Source organism: Oryctolagus cuniculus, chromosome X (genome assembly GCF_051225735.1).
Source record: "Oryctolagus cuniculus isolate XC-2025 breed Fujian yellow rabbit chromosome X, ASM5122573v1, whole genome shotgun sequence".
Classification (NCBI taxonomy): domain Eukaryota; kingdom Metazoa; phylum Chordata; class Mammalia; order Lagomorpha; family Leporidae; genus Oryctolagus; species Oryctolagus cuniculus.
In genome coordinates, this window is record NC_142888.1 from 114,682,511 (window position 1) to 114,707,528 (window position 25,018).

A 25,018-nucleotide genomic window follows, 5' to 3' on the forward strand; every position below is an offset into this window, starting at 1 on the left:
TCACACGGGAGTCCAGCACATGGACTGGGCACCACCAAAGAAGCAGAGGCCTGAATTCAACGAGGTTACAAGAAGTCTGCTGGCAATTGGCTGCATTAGGACTTCTGATTCAGCTTCAACTGGTCTTGCAAGCTGGGTAGAGTTAGTGTCCTTGCCGTAGTTCTTAGCATAAGTTAAGCATACAATAGCTCTTAGCCGGTTAAGGTTTATTTTGTTTTGGGGGCTTTTCAATAGGAAGTTCCTGAAGTCCTTCAGCTCCTGCCTGGTGCTGTTGTCCTCTCTTCTGCCTTCACCTGAGTCAGCAGCAGCTGCCAGCTGAAAGCTCCTGGTGATGGGCCACCAGCTCAGTTCTCTATATTTTATGGTGAAGCAGTCTGTTCTTTTCCTACTCGCCAGGGTGGATTCACTTTGAAACAGACCTTGCTTTGTCTGTGCCTTCAAGTGCAGGCTGCAGAATGCCTTGCTGGAGAGCTGAGGAGAATGATTCTTGGCCACAGCCCTGGGTTTTCTGTCATATCTTGCCCAAAGGAGTCTGCATGCTTTGCATCTTAATCTCAGCATCTGCCATCCATCTGCGGTGGTTGCTGCTGCTGTTCCCCTTCGGAGGACTAGTGGCCACTTTTCTTGGAGGGATGGGAAGCTTTTTTAATTTTTTTTGGCGGGAGAGGGTTTTTGGTGGCAGCTGAAGGCATTGTGCTTGCTCAGGCTTCCGATGTAGGTGAACTCGCAGCTGCAGTGGGGGCAGATGTGGGAGGACCGCTTGGTGGCACCCTCCAGATCAGCCTTCTGCCTGGCCGATGTGTTCTGCAGGATTGCTTTCTGTGCCAGCTAATTCTTCTTCAGTGCATTTAGCTTGAGCTTGTTGGAGGACACTTTGCTGAGCTCCATGCTGAAGTTTGGCCTCCTGGGCTACCCTATGTATTGGAAGGCATTTTTCCCTGTGGTAGTCCAACACCACCACACCATTTTTGGGTTGCACAGGATGTTTCAAGGGTATGGGGTTCTTAATGTTGTACCTCTTCCTGTAACTCATGGAGGCACAAGCATGTTGTTGATGCGTTTGCCACATTTTGTGTAGTGGGTGGCAGTGGTAAACATCTGTGGGATGTTGTGCGTAGTGAAGTTGGTGGCCGTCAAGCCTATGCCCATTCGGTTGCGGTGATGGTACTGTAAGGGAGGCGGCTTAAAGCTAGGGTGGTGCTGGATGAGACCCAAAAGCATATCTGGATCTTTTGTCTTGATTCCAGAGGCCATGATTTTTATGGTGCTGTAAAGCTCTTTGGAGGAATTGTTCAGCTCCTCCTCCTTCTGCATGTGTTCTGCATGGGCCTTGCTGGGGTCCATGATGTTGTATGGCCACAGAGAGGGACACGGATGAGATGTACCAGAAGGGGCGGCTGGAAGGGGAACAATGTGAAGGCGGGAATGGGCAGAGTGGAGATGGTTAATACAGAGCAGGATGGAGGGGATGAGGGGATTGTGGGCATCAGGAGAGGTGGCAGCTGACCTCAGGGAAGGGAGAGCATCAGTAGACCTGGCAATGACAGACATCAGGTGGGGGCTCAACAGGAGGGGCAGAGAAGCCAGAGTCAGGGCTCACAGATCTGCAGGGACTTAGGCTCCAGGTTCCAGGTGGCAGTGGCAGCACTCTCTGCCAGTGCACCACTGCCACTGTACTGGTTAAGAAGAACCCTCTGCAGTAAGCAGATGGTGGGCTGCTTTCTTCCGGCACTGCACGTGGCTGTGCCATGTGATTTTCATTGGAATCTTTGCCTTTGGTGTCACTGCAAAGCTTTTTATGCACACTGAGGTCTAACACAGATCCCCATGGTACTGGGGACATGTCCATCCCATCATTCTTCTGTTTGACACCACTGGATCAGCCAGAATGCAGCATTTTAGCACCTACATCTATAGAGGAAAGGGGAAGACCAAGGCAGTGAAAACTTCCTTGGAAATGGCCTCTTTTCAGGATTTTAAACCCCCCTTTCACAATTGTCTGGCACTTCTGCATCCTGTGATTGTTAGGCCTTAATCCCACTGACTATCTCAGGATCCCCATAATTTGTAAAATTCTACACCCAGTTATATCCAGGAGTACTCAGGGATTCTCATTCTTAGAAACACAGTTTAGATTTGTGTGTTGATTTGGCTATTCTGGAAAGCCAAAATGAGGTTTAAAAGGCAAGACATTTGTTTAGGATAATGAACAATTTAAGGGCAGGGAGCTGGAATACGCAGGGAGACCGTCAGGCCCCAGTTTTGGTGTGGCACCTATGGCTGGGGAAGGAAAGGGGATTAGGTATGAGGAGGCCCAGGCATTGGTACAGCTTGGAGAAAGTCTCGTTTAGTTCATCAGGGACCTCTGGCACCAAAATTCCCTATAAATAAGGCCCACATTGGGAAGAACTGACCAGGCCCTGGCACCCCTATTGTCCTCAGTTACTGGCCAAAGGTAGCCTGGGAAGAGCTGTGGATTCACATAAATGCTGTGACAGATTCCAAAGGCACTGCAGCTGGAGGCTATCTGCCAAATGTTCTCCTTGCAGGATCAATGATAGCCTTCCTGAGGGAGATCCCAGTAGCTCACTTTTGTGGCTTCCAGAGAAATAAATATAGATTACAAGCAAAATGTCCTGCATGGTACCACAGGAATAAATCTCAAGATTTCAAGGTTTAAATGTCATAGTTGAAAAAGGATATCCCCAGTGGTTTGAACCTTATGGGTGTATTAGAATGTAGAACAAGGCTAATAAGTAGATATTTTCCACTGGGAAAATTCTACAGTATTCCATTCTATTAACTAGAGTCCTTCACTAAGATGTTAAGATTAGTCATTAAATATATAACTGAATACCTCAAGAGTAACTGAAATTGTTTGCTTCATTTAAAACAGGATTTGAAACCTCCAACATATAGAAATACTTGTGATATGCCACAGAGCAAGCTTTTACCAGTTAAGTATAAGGTGATCCACCCTGCAAAAAAACAGACATGTTTGGGAAAGATTTTACCTTTATTGGAAAAATGTTAAGTCTGGTTTGCATGGTGGTGTTTATTTCATGAGTAGTTCTTAATAATGCCTTAGTTTTTGAATGTCTGTTTTCCTTGACTACTTACATGTAATCAGGAAGCAAGTTAATTTTTCTCCCCTTAATGGGGAGTGTGGTTAATCAGCACATACACTATGCTCACCATGCTTTATTACACAAAATCCTCAAAATCGCCCCAGGAAAAAGATTGTTTTGATGTCAGTTTTACTGACATGAGAGCCAGTGCTGTGGCGTAGCGGGTAAAGATGTCTCCTGTAGTGCCAGCATCCCATTTGGGTGCCAGTTCAAGTCTCAGCTGCTCCACTTCTGAGCCAGCTCTTTGCTATGCCCTGGGAAAGTAGTACAAGATGGCCCAAGTCCTTGGGCCCCTGCACCCACGTGGGAGACCCAGATGAAGCTCCTGGCTCCTGGCTTCGGGTTGGCATAGATCCAGCCATTGTGGCCAACTGGGGAGTGAACCAGTGGATGGAAGACCCCTCTCTCTCTGTCTCTCCTTCTCTCTGTGTAACTCTGACTTTCAAATAGATAAATAAATCTTTTAAAAATGTTTAAAAAACATTTTGCTGACATGGAAATTGAGAGCATTTCAGTAGAGAGCTCAGTTTTTTTTTTAATTTAAAGATTTATTTATTTATTTAATTTAAAGGTTTTATTTATTTGAGAGGCAGAGCTATAGATGAGAGAGGGAGAGACAGAGAGAGAGGTCTTTTATCTGTTGGTTCACTCCCCTAATGGCCACAATGGCCAAAGCTGAGCTGATCCAAATCCAGGAACCAGGAGCCTCCTTTGTGTCTCCCACAGGGGTGCAGGGGCCCAAGCACTTGGGCCATCTTCCACTGCTTTTCTAGCCCACCAGCAGGCAGCGGGATTGGAAGTGGAATCGCTGGGACTAGAACTGGTGCCCACATGGGATGCTGGTGCTGCAGGCAGAGGCTTATGTCACTATACCACAGCGCTGGCCCTGAGAGCTCACTTTTATTCCAACTGAAAGTTTCAGAACATAAGTCTGTCAGATTCTGGAGATGGTGTGCCCAAACACTATACCACACTGCCTGTTATTAGCTCAGTAGTGAGTTCCTCGTTTACAGAAAACTAACAGACCTGATAGTATTCACAATTGTGACAAGGTGGGGTGTTCTAAATCTAAAAATTTAAAACTTCAAGACAGTAAAAGTAAAGGTGTGTGGGTGTGTTGATTGATGTGTGTAACCTTGCATGCTAGTGTGTTAAACCAAGATATACTCATATGCTTAATTTTAAGGAAACATCTGGTACTGGAGGGCATCAGATGCCGGAAACCTGGCACCAGCTACTGACATCAGGTGGGAATAAACGTTCGTTGCTGATTGGCTAACTGCTTCCCACTTGCTCACCATGCTTGCTCCATTAATTGCTGATAACAGGATGTGGTTTCTGCCTTTAAAACCCCCCACAACTCTAACTCACTGCTGTCTTCTCTGGACTTGCTCTGTGAGAAAGGAAGTTGCCAGCTGGCTAATAAAGACTCCTAATTTGATCTCAAAGTTTCGCTGTGTTTTTATTGGTGCACCCCACAACACAATAATTTATGTCTGTTTAGAATTCTCCTTTAATCCACTTTGGTATTGATTTTAAGTGAACTCATATTTTCAGAAAAAAAACCACAAGTTGTAGCCTGGCCAACTCTCTTAAATTGTACACCAACTTTTATTAGGATCTTTTTCTGGGGAGTATATAAATTTAATCAAATTCTCAAGGAGATTTCGACTCACTATGTTATGTAGTTCTTAGATTCCAAGTGTTTGTGAATTTTACTGTCATCACTCAGTCTCTGATTTCTAGTTTGATTCCTTTGTGGTTGGACAACATAATGTTCATGAGTTCAAATATTTTAAATATGTTGAGGTTTGCTTTGTGGCCTAAGATGTGGTCTATCTTGGTATTTGTTCCATGGGCATTTGGAAAGAATGTGTATTGTGCTGTCTTATAATAGTTTTCTATTCTTTTTCTAATGAAAAACATAGTGATATAAAGGGAACAGATTTCATGCATTTCATATATACAGTTTTAAGAACTTTCAATTTACTTTATAATTGCAAGCTTAATCCTCCACTAAATAAAGAATTCAACAAGTAGAAAAATAACCACTGTTCCTTATGATTATTTTTTGGTTAGTTGGGCCAATGGTGTATCAATTTTGTTATTTTTTTTCAAAAACTAGCTCTTTATTATGCTGATCTTTTGTATTATTGTTGGTTTCAACTTCGTTTACTTCTTCTCTAATTTTAATCATTTCTTTTTTCCTACTAATTTTGGGTTTGATTTGATGTTGTTTATATAGGCCCTTGAGAATCACTGATAACTCATTTATTTGGTCCCTTTCCAATTTCTTGATGTAAGCACCAGTTGCTATAAACTTCCCTCTTACCACTGCTTTTGCTGTGTCCCATATGTTTTGATATGATGTGTTGTTATCTTCATTACTTCCAGAAATTTTTTGATTTCTCTTTTGATTTCTTCTATGGCCCACTGTTCATTCAGGAGCATGTTGTTTATTCTCCATATTTTTGCATATGATCTAGGGATACTTGAGTTGTTAATTTCCTGCTTCATTCCATTGTGGTCAGAGAAGACACATAGTATGATTTTGATTTTTTTTGAATTTGTTGAGTCTTGTTTTATAGCTTTGTATATGGTCTATCCTAGAGAAAGTTCCATGCACTGTTGAGAAAAATGTGTACTCTGCAACTGTGGGATGGAAAGTTCTATAGATATTAGGTCCATTTGGTCTATATTGTCATTTAGATCTGCTGTTTTTTTGCTGATATTCTATCTGGTTGATCTGATCATTGATGAAAGTGGGTTGTTTTAAGCCCCCAATATTATTATCTTGTAATCTATGTCTCCCTTTATATCCATTAACACTTCTTTTAAATAGACAGGTAATTAGGCGCCTATACATTTATGATAGTCACATCTTCCTGTTGAATTGATCCCTTAATCATTGCATAGTGCCCTTCTTTGCCTCTTTTAACAGTTTTTGTGTTAAAATCTTTTTGTCTGACATTAGGATGTTTACCACAGCTCTTTTTTGGCTTCTGTTGGCATGGAATATCTTTTTCATCCTTTCACTTTCAGTCTGTGGCTATCTTTGTGGGCGAGATGTGTTTCTTCTAGGCAGCAAATAGATGGGTCTTGTTTTTATACCATTCAGCCAGTCTCTATCTCTTAACTGGAAAGTTGAGGCCATTTACATTCAAGGTAACTATTGACAAGTAATGATTTGGCCCTGCCATTTTCTAGAAATATTCCCATTGTTTCCTTTGGATTTCATTTGTGCTTTTATTGGGATATTTTCTGCCTTCACATTCTTTCATAATGATGACTGTATTTCTTACAAAAGGCCCTTAAGCATCTTTTGTAAGGCTGGATGAGTGCTGACAAATTCTCTCAATTTCTGTTATGGATGGTCTTTATTTCACCTTCATTCATAAATGAGAGCTTTGCAGGGTAGAGTATTCTGGGTTGACAGTTTTTTTTTTTCTCTTAAGACTTGGGCTATATCTCTCCATTCTCTTCTAGCCTGTATGGTTTCTGAAAACAAGTCAGCTGTGATTCTAAATGGAGATCCTCTGAAAGTAATCTGGCTTTTCTCTCATGCATATTTTTAAATCTTTATGTTTTACTGTGGAAAGTTTGACTACAGTCTGTCATGTGTCACGTGTATTAGGAGTTCTATGTGCTTCCTCTACTTAGATGTCCCTTTCTTTATCCAAATTGGGGGAGTTTTCTGCAATTATTTCACTAAAAAGTCCTTCTAATCAATTCTCTCTTTCCACACCTTCAAGAACTCCAAAGACCTTAATTTTGGGTCATTTGACAGTATCTTGTAAATCTCCAGCACTGTTTAACTTTTCTAATTTCTTCTCTTTCTTTGTTTTGATTAAAATTTCCAGAGATTTTTCTTCCAATTCAGATATTCATTCATCTGTCTCACCAAGTCTGATGTGAAGCTTTTCACCACATTTTTTATTTGATCTATTGAATTCCTCATTTCTAATATTTCATTTTGATTTATCTTTAAAATCTCAATTTAATGGGAAAATTTTCATTTATTTCATGTATGGATTTCTTTAATTCATGTATTTGCCTCTAATTACTTCTAAATAGTGCTACGATCAATTTTTTGAATCCCATTTCCAGAATTTCTTCAATCTCTTCATTTTATCATTCTAGTATTGAAGTGTTGTGTTCTTTATTCTTGTTTTTTTTTTTTTTTTGAATTTCTGCATTCATTTTTAGGCATTTGTGGAGATATTTGTTTGTTTTTCTTGTTCTTTTTGATGGCTTCTATCTTTGGACTATGCCTCCTTGGCTCAGTGTAGTGTCTGTTCTTTCAGTGGATACCCAGGCTTGTGTGCTGGGTGTGGCTAGTGTGCTACAGTGAGGGGGTATCCAAAGTGACATCCAACTTGGGCATGGTAAATCTCTTTTTTATCAGAGGGAAGGAATTGATTAACTCTGTTGGCATAGTCTCATGCTCACTTCCTCTCCTCCAAGGCGACCAATGCTTGGGCACTAACCACAGTGTGTGCAGTATTCATCTAGAACCACACAAAGGATCCATGCAGTCCATGGTGGGAGCACAGATCCCACAGCAAGGACCCTCCCCAGGCAGTCAGTGAGCCCTGGTACTGTGGAGCTACCCACAGTGACTTTCCAGAGACCCAGCCACACCCTGTGCCCTCCCATGTAGCTACAGTGTTTTCATAGTCCCACACACAAAGGGTATCCAGCCCCCTATTAGTTCTACCAATCAGACACAGATGTTTCTTCTCAGCTGTTTGCTGGGAGCATGGATACAAGCTAGCACAGCTGTTATGTATGTTGAAAATGTGCTTGCCCTCTCTTGCTAGTTACAGGATGCTGTTGTTGGGTGATTGGGGAGACAGAAACATGCCCCTCCCTTTTCCTCTAGGTTGGCAGATAAACTGTCTGCCACAGGTCTTCAAGCCATACTAATGCCAGGCCTTCCTCTCAGCTTTATCACCAGTGGCTTGGGCTGCTGCAGTCTGGTCTCACCTCAGTCTCCAAAGCTGGTACTGAGGCTCTCCGCTGATGGGGTCCTGTGTTGTGTCTGTGTTCATGCTGTGTATCCACAACTTCCATGTAGATCCACAGCCTTCCTCTAACTTGCGTGAAGTTTCCACTACAGTTTTCTTTCTGTTCCTTGAGATTTCACTTTCTCCACTTTTTTTTAAAACTATCTTCCTCTAGACTAGAGCAGTAAGCTCCCTTCCTATTCCACCATCTTAACTCTTCCCTTATTAAACTTATTATTCAGTCAAGTACTAAGCCTTTTATGTTAATGTAAATTTAAAATATGTTATCTTAAAAACTAAAAAAAGGTAGAAGGAAGCAGGGTGAGAGGGAGGGAGGGAGGGAGGGAGGGACAACATTATGTTCTTAGACTGTATCTACAAATCATATTGAATCTATTTAAAATTAGTTAAAAGAAAAATTAGAAATATATGTATGCTAGTGAAAAATACTGCTAGGTTTCCTTCATCTAAAAATGTCTTAGTTTCCTAGAGAATATTTTCTCCGAGTATAGATTATGGTTTTTTTTTTAAATATTTATTTTACTTGAAAGTAAGAATTGCAGAGAGAAGGGGAGGATGAGTGAGTGTGTGTGAGAGAGAGAGAGAGATAGAGAGAGAGAAAAGGAGAGAGAGAGAGAGAGAGAGAGGTATTCCATGGGCTGGTTCATTCCCCAAGTGGATGCAACAGCCAGGGCTGTGCTGGTCTGAAGCCAGGATACAGGAGCTTTTTTCATGTATCCCATGTAGTGGCAGGGGCCCAAGCACTTGGGCCTTCTTCTGCTACTTTTCCCAGGCCATTAGCAGGGATCTGGAACAGAAGTGGAAGCTGGCATACACACCGGCACCCACATGACATGCCAGTACTGCAAGAGGCAGCTTTACCCACTGTGTGGCAACACCAACTACAGGATTATGTTTCTACAGTTCTTTCTGTGCTTGAAAAATGTCACACTACTTCTTTCTGGCCTCTGTGGCTTCTGATGATAAATCTATTATCATCTGAATGATTTCAGCCTATAGATTAGGTGTAATTTTCCTCTGACAATTTTTAAGATTTTTTTTTCTTGGGCTTTCATTTTCAGAAGTCCAATTGTGTTGTCTTCACATGGTTTTATTTTTTAAGTTTATTCTGTCTGGGGTCTTTGCTGCTTCTTTAATCTGTAGATTTCTGACTCTTCCAAAATTGGAGGAGCTTGCATCCATTATTTCTTTAAATACTTGCTCAGCCTTGCACCCTTTCCATTCTTCCTTCTAAGATTCTGATGACAAGAATGTTAAATACTGCATTATGGTCCCATAGGTCACTAAGATTCTGTTCTTTTTATCATTTTATTTTTTATTTGTTCTTGAAGTTGAGTAATTGCTATTCTCATTGATCCTTCCCACAGTTATCAAACCTATGCATTGAATTTTCCATTTTAGTTATTGTACTTTAAGTTCCAAAATATCCATTTGGCTGTTTGTAATGTTTTCTGTATCTCTGCTAAGATTTGTTATTCTTTTCTGAGTTTTCCAATTTTTTATGTTGCTCTATAACATTTTTTAGGTTTATTTATTTTATTTGACAGTCAGAGATAGAGGAGAGGCAGAGAGAGAGAGAGAGAGAGAGAGTGAGAAGTCTTCTATCCACTGGTTCACTCCCCAATTGGCTGGAGCTGCGCCAATCTGAAGCCAGAATCCAGGGGCCAGGAACTTCTTCCGGGTCTCCCATAGTGTAGGGGCCCAAGGACGTGAGCCATCTTTTACTGCTTTCCCAGGCCACAGTGGAGAGCTGGATTGGAAGTGGAGCAGCCGGGTCTCAAACCGGCGCCCATGTGGGATGCTGGCGCTTCAGGCCAGGGCGTTAACCTGCTGCACCACAGCACTGGCCCCTCTATAATGTTTTAAAAATATTTATTTTCATTTTATTTGAAAGAGAAAGAGAGAGAGAGAGAGAAATCTTCCATCAGTGGTTCACTCCATAAATGCCTGCAACAACCAGTGCTGATCCAGTCTGAAGCCAGGAGCCAGGAATTCAATCTAGATTTTCTATATGGATAGCAGGCACCAAAATACTTGAGCCATTATCTGCTGTCTCCTAGAATGTGCATTATCAGTATGCTGGATCAAAAGTTGAATAACTAAGACTTGAATTAGGCACTTTGATATGGGATGTAACTATCCACAGCAGTAACAGAACTACTGTGCCACACACCACTCCTTCCGTGTTTTTCTTTTTTATATTTTTGTTTATTTGAAAGGAAGAAAGAGACAGACAGAGATCTCCCATGTACTGGTTCACTACCTGAATCACCTCAACAGCCAGGGCTGGGCCAGACTGAAACAAGGGGCCTGAAATTTAATCCAGATCTCCCATTTGGATAGTAGGGATCCAAATAGTTGAGCTGTCACTACTGCCTCTCTGAGTAGGCATTAGCAGGAATTCTGGAAACAAGTGGAAAGCTGGGACTCAAATCCAGGAACTCCAATAAGCAATGGAAGTGTCCCAAGTACTATTTTGACCATTTTTCCAAGCATCAGTCTTTCAAGAATGATTTTAATTGTTCCTTGAAACATTTTAGATGATGGTTTCTTTAACATATTTGTCAGATAATTGTAACATCTCTGTTATTTTGATGTTGACATGTGTTGATTATCATCTCACTCACTTTGAGATCTTCCTGATTCTTGTTATAACCAGTAATTTAGAACTGAAACTTGGTCATTTTGCATTATGGTACTCTGGATGTGATTCAAACTTCCTGTTGACGTTTTCTGAGACTTCTCTTGCAGCAAAAGGTGAGTGTATTACTTCATTACTGCCAGATGGAGGTAGCAGTCCCTGTTCCCCCCCCATGCATCCATTGACACTTAAGGAGTAGATTTTTCATTGATGTTGAATGGAGGTAGTTCTAGGTTCATACATGATCTCCAATGACAATGTTGTTGAATTCCTTGAGCTCTTTATAGATTCTGGATACTAATTCATTATCAGTATCATAATTTGCAAATATTTTCTCTCACTCTGTTGGTTACCTCTTCACTTTGCTGAGTGTTTCCTTTGCAGTGTAGAGGCTTCTTAGCTTTACATAAAACCATTTATCTATTTTTGCTTTGATTGTATTTCTGGGATCTTTTCCAAGAAGTCTTTGCCTATGCCAATGTCTTTCAGAGTTTGCCCAAAGTTCTCCTTTAGTAATTTGATGGTATCAGGTCATAGGTATAGATCCTTGATCCATTTTGAGTATATTTTTGTGTAAAGTATAAGGTAGGAGTTTGTTTCATACTTCCCCACCCAGAGATCCAATTACCCAGCACCATTTGTTGAGGAGACTGTCCTTGCTCCAGGGATTAATTTTAGCTCCTTTGTCAAATAAATTGGTTGTAGATATGTGGATTCATTTCTGGGGTCTCTATTTCTATTCCATTAATCTATATATCTGTTTTTGCCAGTATGAGGCTGTTTTGATTAGAACTGCCTTGAAGTATGTCTTAAAATCCATTATTGTAATGCCTCCCGATTTGTTTTTGTTGTTTAAGATTGCTTTAGCTATTCAAGGTCTCTTGTAATTCCATATGAATTTTAGCTTCATTTTGTCTAGATCTCAGAAGAATGTCCTTGGTATTTTGATTGAGATCGTGTTGAATCTGTAAATAGCCTTGGGTAGTATGCACATTTTGATGATATCAATTCTGCAAATCCACAAACATGGAGAATTTTTGTATTTTTGTATCGTCTAGTTCTTTCTTTAATGTTTTATGATTTTTCAATATACAGACCTTTCACCTCCTTGATTAAATGTATTACAAGTTATATAAATATTTTTTGTAATTATTGTGAGTGGGACTGATCTTACAAGTTCTTTTTCAGTCATGGCATTGTCTATGTATAAAAAGGCTATTGATTTTTTTTGTGTTGATTTTTATATCCCAAAACTTTACCAAACTCTCTTAGGAGTTCCAATGAGATCTTATTGGGTCTTTTGGTTCCCCGTATATAGAATCATGTCATCTGCAAATGGATAATTTGGCTTTCTTCTTTCCAATTTGATTTCCTTTAATTTCTTTTTCTGGCATAATGGCTCTAGCTAAAACTTGCAGAATTATATTGATTAGCAGGGATGATAGTGGGCATTCTTGTCTGGTACTGGATCTTAGTGGAAATGCTTCCAGCTTTTACCCATTATATATGATGCGGTATGTGGATGTGCCATATATTGTCTTGATTGTGTTGAGGAATGTTCCTTCTATCCCCAATTTACTTAAGGTTTTCATCATGAAATGATGTTGTGTTTTATCAAATGCTTTCTCTGCATCTGCTGATTTAATCATATATTGTTTATTCTTCAACTTGTAATGTGATTTATCACCTTTATTGATTTGCATATGTTGAATTATCCCTACATACCAGTCATAAATGCCACTTGGTCTAGGTGAATGATCTTTCTAATATGTGGTTGGATTCAATTAGCTGGTAATTTGAGGATTTTTGTGTCTATGTTCATCAGTAATATTGGTCTACAGTTCTCTTTCTTTCTTTCTTTGTTGTATCTTTTTTTTGGTTTTGGAATTGGGGTGATGATGGCCTCACAGAAGGAGTTTGGAAGGATTCTTTTGCTTTTAATTATTTTAGATAGGTGAATAACAATTGAATTATTTCTTCTTTAAAGTCTGATAGAATTTGGCTGAGAAGCCATCTGGTCCTGGGCTTTTCTTTGTTGGCAGTGTCTATTGCTAATTCAATCTCCAACTTGGTTATTGGCCTGTTAAGGTTTTCTATGGCTTCATAACTCATTTTGGTAGATTGTATATATCTAAGAATCGATCGATTTCTTCTAGATACTCCAGTTTGTTGGCATATAACTATTTGTAGTAACCCTTTTTGTTTCTGTGGTTTCCATTGTTACAGCTCTTTTTTCATCTCTGATTCTATTGATTTGGATTTTCTCCCTCTTTTTTTGGTTAGTTGGGCCAAAGTGTATCAATTTTAATTATTTTTTCAAAACCAATACTCTATTTCACTTATCTTTTTTTTATTTCAGTTTTGTTTATTCTCTAATTTCAATTATTTCTTTCCTGTTCCCATTTTTGGGCTTGGTTTGTTATTGTTGTTTTTCTTTTTTTTAGTTAACAACTCTTTTTTTATTTGACAGATAGAGTTAGACAGTGAGAGAGAGACACAGAGAGAAAGGTCTTGCTTCCATTGGTTCACCCCCCAAATGGCCACTACAGCCAGAGCTACACCAATCCAAAGCCAGGAGCTGGGTGCTTCCTCCTGGTCTCCCATGAGGGTGCAGGGGCCCAAGCACTTGGGCCATCCTCCACTGCCCTCCTGGGCCACAGCAGAGAGCTGGACTGGAAGAGGAGCAACCAGGACTAGAACCTGGCGCCTGTATGGGATGCCAGTGCCGCTGGCAGAGGATTAACCAAGTGAGCCACAGGGCCATCCCCTGCTGTTGTTTTTCTAGGTCCTTAAGATGCACTGATAGCTTGTTTATTTGATGCCTTTCCATTTTCTTGATGTATGTGCTATTTGCTATAAACTTCTCTCTTAACACTGTTTTGCTGAATCCTCTAAGTTTTGATATGTTGTATTATCATCTTCATTTGTTTCCAGGATTTTTTTTATTTCCCTGCATTTATTTTTAGGCATTTGTGGCAACACGTGTTGGCTTTCTCCTATGATAGCTTTTGCCTTTGAACTATAGGTCTGTGGCTTAGTTGAGTGCCTGCTTCTTCAGTAGATATCCAGAGGCATGTACTGTGTAGGGCCGGGGAGTTACGGTCAGTACTCAAGTGTAGGATGAGAATCCAGGGTGACAACTAAGTTGGGCATTCAGGGTGACACACCAAGTTGCTCTATTGTCAGTAGTGGTAGAGTGTGACTTCACTTATTGGCATAACACCCTCACCTCTTCTCTTTCCAGGTATTCAATTCCTGGGATTAACCCACAGTGGGTACCACCCCCACCCACACTGGCACATGTTCTGCATAAAGAACCTGTGCTTTTCTCAGTGTGAGGAATTCCAGGAAGCCAGTTTGACAGCATGTTGGGTTTTTCAGAGCAGACGTGAAAGTTATGGTACTCAGGTAGATAAGACACTAGGGAGAAAATCTGTGGTGAATAGAGACAGAAAGATGTTAAAGGTAAACACTATTGATTTTGGAAATTTTTCATGAGACTTACTTTTCCTAACAATAGTAATTTTGCTATATTCTCTGCCAAATACCAGACACTTTATGTAGTTACATAATTAAACTCTACTCTTTGGAATAGGAATAATAGTTCTTTTTTAAAAGATTTGTTTATTTATTTGAAAGTCAGAGTTACACAGAGAGAGGAGAGGCAGAGAGAGAGAGAGAGAGAGAGAGAGAGAGAGGTCTTCCATCTGCTGGTTCACTCCCCAATTGGCTGCAATGGCTGGAGCTGCACCAATCTGAAGCCAGGAACCAGGAGCTTCTTCCAGGTCTCCCATGCAGGTGCAGGGGCCTAAGGACTTGAGCCATCTTCTACTGCTTTTCCAGGCCACAGCAGAGAGCTAGATTGGATGTGGACCAGCCGGGTCTCGAATCAGTGCCCATATGGGATGCTGGCGCTTCAGGCCAGGGCGTTAACCTGCTGAGCCACAGCATTGGCTCCAGGAATAATTATTCTCATTTCACAGAGGGAAAAACCAGGGTATTAGAGTTTCTATGACTTGCTCAAGGTCTCATTGATAATAGACAGATCAGTCTAGATGCGAACCCAGATCTGTCTAGCTTCAAAGTCCGGTTGCTAACCACTGCACACCCAGTTTTTACTCTGTCCCCTCCAACAGATTGGGGGACATTTTTCTGATACTCGTCCTTGGGGTCATGGATATAATATCTGAACATAGGATGGCAGATTTCACAGGTGTAACACAGGACTCCCTCAACTACAGAGTTTATTGTCTTTGTTGACAAATATCACCTATACTGAAATAGCTGATTTATAAATGATACTTTGGAACATACCCATTTGTAATGTTGGAACTGCTTGTGTTTTTTAGTTAAACACAAATATTTCTTTCTCAAGAGCTTTCTCCCTTTCTCTTTCTCAAAGTTACATTTTCATGTAACTGAAAGAGATAGTCAAGTTAGTAATAATTTAATTTTCCTTTAGGTAATGACCCAGTATTTTCCTTCAGGCACATCCAAGATCTAAGGACTATTGCCATCATTTGTAAGATATTCCTTTGGCCAAGAAACATTTTTGACTATATTCTGCCATGGGATCTAATAATAGGAGTAACTGATTCAATAATCGCAATAGCAGGGACCTCAGGGGGCCATTTAAACTTGGCCTATGCTGACGTGTCTGAGGCCTCATTGGAGCAAGGGCCATAGAGAGTGTATTTTTTCATTTTCCAAAACAAAAGTATACTTCCCCCCCCCAGTCCTATATGCAGTAAAACACCGACACTTATGTACACCTGGGGACTGGGAAGCCACACAGTTGCAATGAAGTTGAGCAAAGGAACAAAAACTTATTGAAATCTGATGACATGTTTTTATTCCAGTTCTGACCAAAAAAAAAAGCAGCAAAATTGAGGCTACATGAAATGGGCTATATAAATGCCAATTCAAAGTTTCTCAAACTGTGAGCAAAGGTCCCTCACTAGGGTGCAGTGCAGACATACAGAGGTCAATGTCTATAACATCATTCAGTTTACCAGAATCAAGACCCTAGTCTCTATGGTTTTACCTCACACATGTCCTAATTACAGTTGTAAACTTACTTTTAACAGTTTTACATTAATAGAAAAAGTAAATTCTCTAGCAACCTGTTATCTTTTACAGAAAGTTGAAAGAAATCATGTAAAATATTCAAACAAGTCTTATCAGATGGGTGATAGCAGTGGAGAAGCTCAAAAAACGGTGTGTCTATCCTCAGGGGACCTAGGTTTGAACCCCAGCTCTGGTGATAACTATCTAACAGAACTGGTTAAAGTAATGTAACCACTGAATTTCAACTCCTGTTTGTGCAAAATGGAATAACAATGCTCTTCACCCAATGATAATACTTTGATGAAAAGTCATTTTTTAAAAGGTTTATTTATTTGTTTGAAAGAGAGAGAGAGAGAGAGAGAGAGAGAGAGAGAGAGAGAAATATGGATGGAGGGAGACAGACACATTGATCCTTCATTTGCTGGTTCACTCTCCAAATAGCTACAGAGTCCAGTTCTGGGCCAAGCCAAAGCCAGGAGCCAGGAACTCCATGTGTCTCCCACATGGGTGGCAGGGGCCCTTTCCATTGCCTTCCCAGGCACATTAACAGGAACCTGGATGAGAAGAAGAACAGCCAGTACCCAAACCAACTCTCCAATATGGGAATATGGGCATCAGAATGCTGGCCTCAAAAGTAGTTTTTCATTGAAAAATTGTAGTATTTCTTATTTGATAATTGTTTCAGTTAGAATCATGGCAAGAATTTAATGGAATGCTCAAAATGAATAATTTGATAATATTTTCATAAAGATACTATTACGAGTTCTTCAACAATTGAAATGATAGAACACATATAAAACACTGTATAAACATTAAACAATTATATATTACATACTGCTATTTAGTGTGATTGTTATTAAAAAATGGAAGAAAATATGTGTCCTAGTTCAACTAGTTTGAAACTATAGTCTACTAAATATGCTAGACACACTGACAGGTGCTTTGCTTGGATTACCTCATTTAATCTGTAATGTAACCCTATGCAGGAGGTACCTTTTTATTCCCATTTTATAGATGAGTAATTTGAAATTTACAGAGGCCAAGAGCCAAGGTGACACAGTTGGTAGGTGACTGAGCTAAGACTGCAGCCTAGGACATCACATTTCATTCTGATTGAGAATGTGTTTCCATCTCCTTTTCAAATATGGTAATTTCAATTCCTTTTTTAAAAAAGATGGAGAGAGAGATAGTGAGAGAGAGAGATCTTCCATCCACTGGTTCATTCCCCAAATGGCTACAATGGTTGGAACTGGATTGATCTGAAGCCAATAACCAGGAACCAGGAGCTTCTTCTGGGTCTTCCATGTGGGTTTAGGGGCCCAGGAATTTGGGCCATCTTCTACTGCTTTCCCAGGTCATAGCAGAGATCTGGATCAGAAGTGAAATAGCTGGGCTTGAATTGGTGTCCAGATGGGATGCCAGTGCCACAGGCAGCTGCTCCACCTGCTATGCCACAGAGCCAGTCCCAAGGGGATTTCAATTTCATGTTACTGCTTTTCACCTAATGATGTGTTGCTTTGGCAAAAGTCTATTTTTAATAGAAAAATTATAGCTTTTTTCATATTTGATCATTGCTTCGCTTAGAGTCACGGCAAGAAACTAAAACCATGCTCAATAGGAATGATTTAAGAAGAGTTTAATGAAGATACTTTTTACAAATGAGTGAACAAGAGTTTAAATAAACAAAATATTTGATGATGGGATACCTTGGTTGGCTGGAGAGGGGATGTGGTTAACATTTACAACACTGAAAGGGCAAAGGAGGAAGCAGTAATTGGAACTAAGTTATAAGAATGTTTTGAAGGACAAGAGCTATGAAGGCCATAGCCATCCCATGTATTTCCTATATACGGATTCAGGAGAATAGTGATATTTCCCACCATGCCCTCCCTCCCACCTATACTCCTATCCTTGTTCTTCCTCTTTCTCCTAGATGTTTACAATGATCTACTTTCAGTTTACTTTTTACTCATAAGATTAACCCTACACTAAGAGTTCAACAAATAGTGTGAAGAAAACACACTGTTCCTCAACAATCGAGACAAAGGATGTAAAAAATCATTGTGTCCCTAAATGTCAGTTTCACTCCTATAAATTACCTTTTAAGTACTCTATTAGTTACCACAGATCAGGGAAAACATATGGTATTTGTCTTTTTGGCATGCTGCACCCTCTCATGCAGCCACTGAGTCCCCACAGACCTAGCACATAAGGATCCCAGTCTCTGGGTCAGATGTTCCACTCTCTCCTACCACCCTGTCTGATCCACAAAGAGGCAGGTGTTTCCCAAGACAGCTATGCCTAGACAGTTTGAGCCCCAGAGCCTGAGATACGTTGGGAGGCTGGGGGTGCCTCACAGTCCTATGTGGGTGGCCATTTACTTATCAATCCTCCCAGCCAGACTCGAAGTCAGTGGGGACTGTCGTTTTTTTTCCCCCTGCTATAATCTCTGGGTCACACGTTTACACAAGAGCCACTGGCTGAATGTTGTCTTCTACCCAACACTGCTGCCTATATTGCTGAGAAGATGGCATCCTATCTCAGCCAATTGCTGTGAGCATGCACAATGGCTTCCACAGTTGTTGCCCAAGCCCAAAATGGCACCCTTTCTTAACCAGGCAGCAGACACCGTTGTGTGGCAGATGGGGTGAGAGAAACATGCCCCATTTACTTCCACTGTGTCTGTGGGTAATCTCTAGCCCCTAGGGCTCCAGGCCAGATTTATGCCATGCTCTTCTTTTTCTTATTTGATAGGTAGAGTTAGACAGTGAGAGAGAGACACAGAGAGAAAGGTCTTCCTTCCGTTGGTTCAGCCACCAAATGGCCGCTACAGCCAGCGCTGCACTGATCCAAAGCCAGGAGCTGGGTGCTTCCTCTTGGTCTCCCACGTGTGTGCAGGGGCCCAAGCACTTGGGCCGTCCTCCACTGCCTTCCCAGGCCACAGCAGAGAGCTGGACTGGAAGATGAGCAACCGGGACTAGAACCTGGTGCCTATATGGGATGCCAGCGCCACAGGCGGAGGATTAACCAAGTGAGCCACGGCGCCGGCCCCGCCATGCTCTTCTTTTGACTATATCACTATGTGTTGTTGCAGTCTGGTCTTACCTTCATCTTCAAGCTGCCACCCACTCTTGGCTGCTGCAGTCATATGTTGTGTCCATGTTTGTGCTTCTCCTCTGCACCTTGCACACAGGTCCTTGGTATTCCCCTACTTTCCATAGAATTTCTACTGTGTTTTTTCTGTAATTCTTCCCTGAGAGTGCACTTCCTATGCTTTTTTTTTTTTACTATTTATCCCTAGCCTAGCACAGTACATTTTTCCTTATTCCGCCATCTTACATCCTCTCTTCCCCATTTTTTTTAAAGATTTTATTTATTTATTTGAGAGAGTTACAGACAGTGAGAGGGAGAGACAGACAGAAAGGTTTTCTTTTTTTTTCTTTTTTTTAACTTTTATTTAATGAATATAAATTTCCAAAGCACAGAATATGCGGAAAGGTTTTCTGTCTGCTGGTTCACTCCCCAAATGGCTGCAACGGTTGGAGATGTGCCAATCTGAAGCCAGGAGCCAGGAGCCTTCTCCAGTCTCCCACACGGGTGCAAGGGTCCAAGTACTTGAGCCATCTTCTGCTTTCCCAGGCCATGGCAGAGAGCTGGATTGAAAGAGGAGCAGCTGGGACTAGAACTGGCACCCATTATGGGATGCTGGTGTCGCAGGTGGAGGATTAACCTACTGCACCACAGCACGGGCCCCTTCTCTCTATTTTTAATTATTTCTTTCCTTCTACTAGTTTTGGGCTTGGTTTGTTGTTTTTCTAGGTCCTTGAGATGCACCGATAGCACATTTATTTTGTGCCTTTGCAATTTCTTGATGTAGGCACCAATTGCTATAAACTTTCCTCTTTTGCTATATCACATAAGTTCTGATATGTTATATTATTGTCTTCATTCGTTTGCAGACATTTTTGATTTCTGCAATGACCCACTGTTCATTCAGGAGCATGTTGTTCAGTCTCCACATGTTTGTGTATGTTCTAGAGATTCCCAAGTTGCTGATTTCAGCTTCATTGCATTGTGGTCAGAGAAGAGGTATAGTATGATTTCAATTCTTTGAATCTGTTAAGACTTGCTTTATGGCTCAGCATATGGTTTATCCTAGAGAAAGTTCCATGCACCATTGAAAAGAATGTGTACTCTGCAACTGTGGGATGAAAAGTTTTGTAGATATCATTTAGGTCCATTTAGTCTATAGTATAGATTAACTCTGTTGTTTCTTTGCTGATGTTCTGTCTGGTTGATCTGTCCATTGCTGAAAGTGGGATGTTGAAGTCCCCCATTAAAATTTTGTTGGAGTCTATGTTTCCCTTTAGATCTATTGACATTTCTTTTAAATAGCCTGGCACCCTTTAACTGGGTGCATATATGTTTATTATAGTCACATCTTTCTGTCGAATTGATCCCTTAATCATTGTATGGTGCCCTTCTTTGTTTTAACAGTTTTTGTGTTAAAGTCTATTTGTCTGAAATTAGGATGACTACACTGGCTCTTTTTTGGTTTCTGTTGGCATGGGATATCTTTTTCCATCCTTTCACTTTCAGTCTGTGGCTATCTTTGTCGGTGAGATGTGTTTCTTGTATGCGGCGTATTTAATCCATTAAGCCAGTCTGTATTTTTAATTGGAAAATTTTGGCCATTTTCATTCAAAGTGACTATTGATAAGTAATGACTTGGCCCTGACATTTTTCTATAAATATCCCCATTGTTTGCTTTGGATTTCCTTTGTTCTTTTGCTGGTAGTTTTTCAGCCTTCACGTTCTTTCATAATGATGACTATCTTTCTGTGTTTCTATGTGTAACATATTCTTAAACATCTTTTGTAAGGCTGAAAAAGTAATGACAAATTCTTTTAATTTCTGTTTGTTATGGGAGGTCTTTATTTCACTTTCATTTCTAAATGAGAACTTTGCAGGGTACAGTATTCTGGGTTGAGAATTTTTTGTTCCTGGGAATTAGACTATGTTTCACAATTCTCTCCTAGCCTGTAGAGTTTCTGATGAGAAGTCAACTGTGAATCTAATTGGAAATCTGAAAGTGACCTGGTGTTTCTCTCATGCACATTTCAAAATCTTTTCTTTATGTTTTACAGTTGAATGTTTGACTAAAATGTGTTGGGGTAAAGATCTTTTCATGTCATTTCTGTTAGGAGTTCTACATGGCTCCTGTATTCGGACATCCCTTTTTTTTACTACAAATTAGGGAAGTTTTCTGTGATTATTTCACAATATAGGCCTTCTAGTTCATTCATTTTCCACACCTTCAGGAATTCCCAAGACCCATATATTGGGTTGTTTGATAGTATCCCAAAAATACACAACACTGTTTTTTAATTTTCCTAATTTCTTTTTTTTGATCTGACTGAAAGATTTCCAAAAATTTGTCTTCTTGCTCAAATATTCTTTTTTGTCTGCCTTACCAAGTCTGTTTTTAAGACTTTCTACTCTATTTTTCTTTGTCATATAGAATTCTTCCTTTCTAATATTTCATTTTGACTTCTCTTAAAAATGTCAACTTCATGGGAGGATTTTTCATTCATATTGTATATGGATTTCTTTAATTTGTGAATTTATTCTTCATTATTTCTGAATTATCCTATGGTTAATCTTTTGGATTCTATTTCAGTGATTTCATCAATTGCTGTCTTCACAATCTAATATTGAAGTGTTTTGTTCCTTGGGGGAGGTAATGTTGTCCTTGTTATTCTTGTTTCTTGAATTTCTGCATTTATATTTAGGGATTTGTGAAGATGATTTTGTTTTTTTCCTCCAATGGCTTTTATCTCTGAACTATGCCTTTGTGGCTTAGTAAAAGGTCTTCTTTTTTGGTGAAGATCAAGTTGTTTGTGTTGGCTGTGGCCTGGGGGCTCTGTTCAGTGCTCCAGTGTGGGACAAGTATCCAGGGTGACACCCAAGTTGGGTATGGTAAATCCCTTGTTAACAGAATGGGCTCATATGGGCACCTCTATTGGTTGGATCACACCCTCACCTCCTCTCTTCTAAGATAATTAATGCTAGGGGTTAGCTCTCAGTGGGTGCAAAACTCATCCATGTTCTGCATGAACTGCACAAAGGGTCTGTGAAGTCCTCAGGGCAAGCATAGATCCTGCTGCAGTGACCCACTCCAGGCAATCAGGAAGCTCTGAGTGTGTGAAGCCACAGGCAGAGGTTGCCCAGAGACTCAGCTATACCCTGTACTGTCTCATGCATTCACAGAGTTTCCACAGTCTCAGAACACAGGGCTCCCACAGTAATAGGGTGCAGAGGATCCACTCTGCCCTGCTTGCCTTTCCTGTCCATGAGAGGGTGAGACGTTCCCAGAGCCTGTGGGTGCTCCTTCTAGGCAGTATGAACCCCAGAACCTGTGATATGTTGAGAGGCTGGAGTCACCTCACAGTCATACATGGATGAACAGCTCCTTGTCAATCCTCCCAGCCAGATTCAATTTCGGTGGGGAACATGTATTTTTCCCACTGGTAAAATGCTTGGATCACATGCATGCACAATAGCCATCAGCCACAACCCTACTCGTTTCATAGTCATGCCTTCTCTGCCGCATGTTTCAGCGGGGTGCATATAAGTATCTGTAGCTGGTACTGATGTCCTAATGGCTCTTTCTCCCCACCCATCACTGGGCGAGCATACCGGATCTGCTGCAGCTGTCTGCTGACAAGATGACAGCTGTCCCCACCAGTTCCTGGGCACACACAGAGGAACCGCCATAGCCTTTACCTATTTATAAACAAAATGGCACCCATCTCTCTCAGGTGGTTGACAAATGCCATTATGGATGGATGCAGAGAGTGAAATGTGACCTTTTTACCTGCTGTGGTCAGTGAGCACCCTGTTCTCCTCAGGGCGCTGGGCCAGACTCAAAGACAGTGTAGTCTGCTAGGCTTTCCCTCTAGCAAAATCACCAGTGGTACATGTCTCTGCACTCTGATCTCACCTTGCTCTCCAAAACTGGTGCTTTCTCTGGCTCTGGGATGCTGGGGTTGTGTCTGTGCTTGTTGCTGCACATCTCCACATTCCTCACAGATCCATGGCATCTCTCTTCCTTCCACAGAATCTCCACTGCAGTTTTCTCTCCAACTCTCCCCTGAGAATGCACTTGCTGTATTATTTTTTTTTTACTATTTTCCTCTAGCCTAGAGCAGTCCTTCCTTGCCCTATTCTGCCATTTGGAATCTCCAAGAAACTTATGTCTTGATCAAGAAACCGTGCTGGGAAAGTATTTAGGTTGGTGGTGTGGCTATCCTCCATGAACTCATACAGGAATACAGTCTCCTTCTGTGGGGAGCAACCGAGACTAGACTAAATTACTGGAACTAAGACTAATTCTATGCATCTGATCTCCCATCATATGGCGCTGAGAGAGAGTAAACAACTTCTACACAGCTGCCTCACCAATTCGACTAATAAGCTGCAGAAGCTGATCCTGCTCCTGATTGGAGGAGAGCAGCGTGCTCGGCGTGTGGGCAGCAGAGTTGGGATTGGTGGAAGAGGACTATAAAGGAGGAGAGAGACAACATGCACTGGGAACATCTGAGGAACATCTGAGCAACCCCTGAGAGAGCCGGCCGGCAGTGTGCCGCTCCTCCGCGGAAGTGGGGAAAGCGGTGGGGGTGCCGCCCCTCCGTGGAGGCGGGGGGGCCGGCAGCAAACCTGGGACGGTGTCGTTCCTCTGTGAGTGGGGGAGCAGTAGCAAACCCGGGAAGGGCTTGGCAAAGAGAACAGCACAGAGTCCGGTGTCGTTCCTCCGTGAGTGGGGGAGTGATACCTTCTGTCTCCAATGCATATATTAAGCCTTGTTATTGTCTGCTTGTAACAAGCAGAGGGGGAAAGAACATAGAAGTTTTATGAGCCATTTTTTTCCTACTTTAATTTGCCAGGATGAAGTCAAATGGCCACACATAACTGTGACAATGACTGGAAAACACTCTCTCTGAATCTAGGAAGAAGGAGTTAATAAACTCTAGTGAATGGCTAGCAGGCTATATTATAATCATGCATGTGTGTGTATACTTGCAATAGTTTTTTTAAAAATAATTTATTTATTTGAATGTCATAGTGAGAGCGGTATATGGAGGAAGGGAGAGGGAGAGAGAGGGAAAGAGAGAGAGGGAGAGAGAGGGAGGGAGAGAGAGGGAGAGGGAGAAGGGGAGAGGGGAGAGAGGGAGGGAGGGAGAGACAGAGAGAGAGTTCATTCCCCAAATGGCTGCAACATCCAGGGCTAAGCCAGGCTGAAGCCAGAAGCCAAAAACTCCATGCAGGCCTCCCACATGGGTGACTGGGGCCCAAGTACTTGTTTTATCTTCCACTGCCTTCACAGGTGCATTAGTAGGAAGATGGATGAAAAGCAGAGAAGCCCTCTGATCTGGTATGCCAGCATCACCTCTGTGCCACAATGTCATCCCCAATAATTTTCCATAAATATCATATTTATATAGATTTTAAAATACACCATTTTGTGTACTTTCCCAGTGTACATAATTTTCCTTCCACATTTTTCCTTTTCACCTGTGTTAATATGTCCTGCTCTCATTGTACACCAACAATGTATTTTGAGATGTTATTGTACCAAAACTCATTCATATAAAAGTCCTCAACAGACAAGGGATGAAGAGGAACTTCCTTCCCTTGACAATGAGCATTTTCAAAGATCTTACAGGCAACATCATACTTAATGGTTGGACTCTTTCTAAGATCAGAAGCAAGGCGATGATGTTCTTTGTCACCACTTCTATTCATTGTCATGTTATGAGTCCTCACTCATGTAATGATATGAGAACAAGAAATAAGAGGTATACAGATTGGAAAGGAATAAGCATAACTATTTTTCTTCACAGATAAAATGTTTATATAGAATAACATAAAATCTCAAAACAATTAACAATAAGAGCAAGGCCACAAGAATGAAGTTTAACATATAAAAGCCAATTGCTTTCCAATATATTAGAAAAAACAATTAAAATTTAATCTTAAAAGTATAATACCATTCACAATATTAACTCCCAAGGAAATGTTTCAGTATAAATTTAATATATTATATATAGGATCTATATATGGAAACTAGAACTTGTGATGAAAGAAACAGATAT

General features: G+C 40.9%; 1 pseudogene; it reads right to left on the reverse strand.

The window, feature by feature from the left end:
* Nucleotides 1-24,674, reverse strand: LOC103352054 (PR domain zinc finger protein 2 pseudogene; annotated as a pseudogene).
* Between the last annotated feature and the right edge of the window lie 344 nt (nucleotides 24,675-25,018).